Source organism: Capra hircus, chromosome 28, assembly GCF_001704415.2.
Source record: "Capra hircus breed San Clemente chromosome 28, ASM170441v1, whole genome shotgun sequence".
NCBI lineage: Eukaryota > Metazoa > Chordata > Mammalia > Artiodactyla > Bovidae > Capra > Capra hircus.
The window spans coordinates 39,026,721-39,031,456 of NC_030835.1; the positions used below are offsets into that span (position 1 = coordinate 39,026,721).

At 44.1% G+C, this 4,736-nt stretch overlaps 1 non-coding gene across 1 annotated transcript; it reads right to left on the reverse strand.

The window, feature by feature from the left end:
- Positions 419 to 490, reverse strand: TRNAC-GCA. The gene has a single exon. It is a non-coding gene; the product is annotated as a tRNA-Cys (tRNA).

Sequence of the window (4,736 nt, forward strand, 5' to 3'; positions counted from 1 at the left end):
AGACATGTGTACCCCCAATGTTCATCGCAGCACTGTTTATAATAGCCAGGACATGGAAGCAACCTAGATGTCCATCAGCAGAAAGAATAAGAAAGCTGTGGTACATATACACAACGGAGTATTACTCAGCCATTAGAAAGAATACATTTGAATCAGTTCTAATGAGGTGGATGAAACTGGAGCCTATTATACAGAGTGAAGTAAGTCAGAAAGAAAAACACCAATATAGTATACTAACGCATATATATGGATGTAGAAAGATGGTAACGATAACCCTGTATGGAAGTGAAGTGAAGTCACTCAGTCATGTCCGACTCTTTGCGACCCCATGGACTGTAGCCCACTCAGGCTCCTCTGTCCATGGGATTCTCCAGGCAAGAATACTGGCGTGGGTTGCCATTTCCTTCTCCAGGGGATCTTCCCAACCCAGGAATCGAACCTGGGTCTCCTGCATTGCAGGCAGACGCTTTATCCTCTGAGCCACCAGGGAAGCAGCCATAACCCTGTATGCGAGACAGCAAAAGAGACACAGATGTATAGAACAGTCTTTTGGACTCTGTGGGAGAGGGAGAGGATGGGATGATTGGGGAGAATGGTGTTGAAACATGTATAATATCATATATGAAACGAATTGCCAGTCCAGGTTTGAAGCATGATATTGGATGCTTGGGGCTGGTGCACTGGGACGACCCAGAGGAATGGGATGAGGGAGGACGGAGGGGGGTTCAGGATGGGGAACACGTGTACACCTGTGGTGGATTCATGTTGATGTATGGCAAAAGCCAATACAAATTTGTAAAGTAATTAACCTCCAATTAAAATAAATAAATTTATATTAAAAATAAATTTTTAAAAAAAGGTGCCTTTTTTTTCCTTTGGAAAAATAAACGTTAAAATCCCAGAAAGCCAGTGTTTGTTATATGTGGATGTCTGGGTTCACTTGCTGCACCTGAATCAATTGAACCTTCTTGGGGTAATCTGAAGCCACACATACTCAGTAGGCCCATGGGATTCTTTACTGCTGGAAGTGAAGTTATTTACATCAGCTGGGCACATCCAGAGCACGCTGGGGTGAGCTTTAGAGGTTTAGAAAAAAGATTTTCACCTCTATACGCAGTAATAAAAACGTCATCTCATGGTATTATTGAGGGTGAAAAGAATTGATTGAAGCTATCACAAGGCCCAGGCCCCCTCACCAGTTTTGCTTCCCAGCAGGCTGGTTGCAGATGATACATGTATTTCCAGACAAGGCTGCTGCCTTCTCCATGAAGCCCATCACCCACACTAGGAGGGTGAGCTGTGCTTGGAGCCCGGTGGGGCTATCTACCTAAGCCTGCCTCTCTGCAAAGTGCCAAGTCTTCCCCAAACCTCCCACTGCACAAGCACCGTCAATCACACAGAGGTGATCCCAGAGACAGAAACTGATTGTGTTCTGGTCTAACCCGAAGTTTTCCATCTTAGTGTAAGGACTACCAGCCTTTTTTAAGAAAACAAAACCCAATTGTGTTCATTTTTGATTTGGAAAAAAAGTACAGCTTCATAGTTGCCTAGGTGAAAATTTACTAAAAAGCACGTGTCAAGATGCTCATAATCTCAAGACCTAGAGGAATTGCTTTGATAAGAAGGGACTCTTTTTATGATTTTTTTTCTATTTTAAACATTTTAGAAACAGTTTATCTCTTTTAAAGAAAATACAATGGTTGATCAATTTAATAAATTTTTAAAATAATTTTTTGGAGAAGCACCTAAATTTACAGCGATTTTTTTTTTTGGAGGGGGCAGTCAAATCACACTACATGCAGGTTCCCCCACTGGGGATCAAATCTGTGCCCCCTGCGGTGGAAGCATGGAGTCCTAACCATGTTGATGTATGGCAAAACCAATACAATATTGTAAAGTAATTAACCTCCAATTAAAATAAATAAATTTATATTAAAAAATAGAAATAAATGAAAGTACAAGTTTCTTTCAGTGTGATGATGTCTCCACGGCCACCACCCTCATCCTTATCCAAACCCATCACTCATCTTGTATCCTAGAGGCAAATCACAGAAGGAAGAAGCTGATTGTCACATTTTATTACTTGTGTGTTGGAAAAGAAGGACAGCTCTACAGAAAGAGCTCCCATGAACTTGGCCTTACCTAGTCCAGGTGCTCAGAATGATTCTGAAAACTCAGCCCGTGCTGAATCAAATCTCGGAGTTGTGGGTGAAGTGGAAAAGAATAGCTTTATGACATCCCAGGTGGGGTTAGTGGTAAAGAACCCACCTGCCAATGCAAGAGACTTAAGAGACACAGGTTCAATCCCTGGATGGGGAAGATCCCTTGGAGGAGGGCACGGCAGCCCACTCCAGTATTCTTGCCTGGAGAATCCCACCAACAGAGGAGCCCGGTGGGCTATAGTCCGTAGGGTCACACAGAGTCAGACATGACTGAAGTGACTTAGCCACATTGCTTTGCCAGGGACAAACAGGGACACAGCAGGCTCATGCCCCTCCAATCCATGCTCCTCAACCCAGGGGAGCTTGATGAGGAGTTTTATAGTAATGGTTCAAAGGCAGAGTTGCTGATAAGGATCAGGGTGTATGCAGGGCCTGCACTACTTTAATCTGGCCTCAGGTGGTCTTCTATTGAGCTTCTCTGTTTTCTTTCATCTAGAATGAAGAAACAGCTAATATTTTCCATTTTTGGGGTTCAGTTCCGCAGAAGCGCCCAAAGATATTGTTATGTGTATCCCTTGAGGTGGAGCCAGGACCCTGCTCCATGGCTGCACTATTGTTTCTTGGCTGCTTCTCCCTTGTCTCTGCATCCCCTTCCTTCCCTGATCAATAACTGTTTGAATCTGCCCTTTAGAATGCAGGTAAGGTCATAGTGGCTGGAGTCTGTTCCCTACAATCAAGAAACAGGGGACACGGAAAGGCATCTGTGCCCGGGGTCCAAGTGGGTCCTGCTAGGTTTCATAACCTAGACCTAGAGAGCTGATTAGGGCCTGGGAGGAGCATATGGGTTGCATGCTCCTGGGAGGAGCATGTAGGAGCACTAGGACCCTACCTAGTGTGATGTAACAGCCCCTGCCTTCGCAGATTTTCTCTCAATCCAACCTGGACTGACTGGGGAAGAGCAGAAACAGTGGTGATAATAGGATTCCCAGGTGGGTCAATGGTAAAGAATCCGCCTGCTAATGAACAGGTCCCAAGAGGTGCAGAAAACTCAGGTTTGATCCCTGGGTTGGGAAGATACCCTGGAGAAGGAAATGGCAACCCAGTCCAGTATTCTTGCCAGGAAAATCCCATGGGCAGAGGAGCCTGGTGGGCTATAGTCCACAGTGTTGCAAAGAGTCAGACATGACTGAAGCAGCTGAGCACAATGTCATAAATATGTATTTGCCCCTCCTCACCCACAGAAGGCACAAGGGAAGATACCAGAACAGGGGTCAGAATATGGGGCATGGAGTCCTGATTTGCCATTTACTGTCTATGTGATTTGGGGCAAAACACCTAAAACCTCTGAGTCTCAAACCTCATCCTTAAAATGACTAAAGTGTGTATAGTTTTGAAGGATACAAAAAGATAATGAAAATGAAAGTACTTTATTACCTTTTAAAAAACATTTTGTACCTGTCAGATTTGTATAATTGTTGCTAATGAAAGCCTCCTCTGCCAATTCAAAGGCTGCCAACAGTCAAGTAATAGCCTTCTGGCTAGAAGGCTGATTCCAAAGGAAAGCTAGTTTTCTCCCTAAACCAGAGTAGAAAATTAAGTTTGTCATTTTAGTCTTTGTAATAATGAGTCAAATACTATCCAGGCAGCCCCTATCTTACTAGGGGGCTCAGCTCAGGATTTCTTCTGGGTGTTTTAGTTTCAAATGTGTAACTGCTGGGACTTCCTGGTGGTCCAGTGGTTAAGACTGCTTCCAGTGCAGGGGGCCTGGGTTCAATCCCTGGTCTGGGAACTAAGATCCCACTTGCTGCTTGGGGAAGCCAAAAATGTATAGGTGTCAGAGTTAGGGATTAGTTAAGTGTAAAAAAGAGTTTATAACTGCACCTGGAATATTAATATTACTTAAATGATTTGTGCATTCTCATGGACACACACACACACACACACAGTATATCAGGATGAATGTACATGGTGTGGAGAAAGAAATGAGCAAATAGGTTTGTGCTGGAAGACAGAGGCTCAGGTATTTTGTTAACCAGCTCTTCCTCATATCCATTTCTTTTCTCTGGAGGTGTTTTCTATTTCTGTCACCCATTGTATTTTTGGTGGAGAGGCACTGTGGGTAGAGGGTATATTATTATTCTCAAACTTAGGGGTCTAGGTGACCTATTTTTATCAGAAGGAAGGCTTATTATGAGTGAAAGAAGCAAAGTACAAGACAAAACATGCTATTTAAATGGGCACTTCAGGCAGGTTACACTTACATCCCTCTGTCTCATGGCTCCCAAAGTTCCAGATGTTTGTTTAAGGAAGCCCAGGCTTCAGGAAGAGACAAGCAGCATCCTGGGAGCCTAGCAGAGGATAAGTCTCTGAGTCACTGTCCCGCCTCTATGGCCCAAGTGAGAGTCACTACATGGAGAGGAGGCATAACCAAGACCCCAAGATTTCCGAGTAGAGACAGGGCCAGGAACCTGGGTGTGAGATCTAAGCTTCCCGCCCTCCCTACATGCTCTACCATATTTACAACGTAAGCTGATGGTAATCATAGGGGGTTCAGGTAAACATGATTTCACTGTT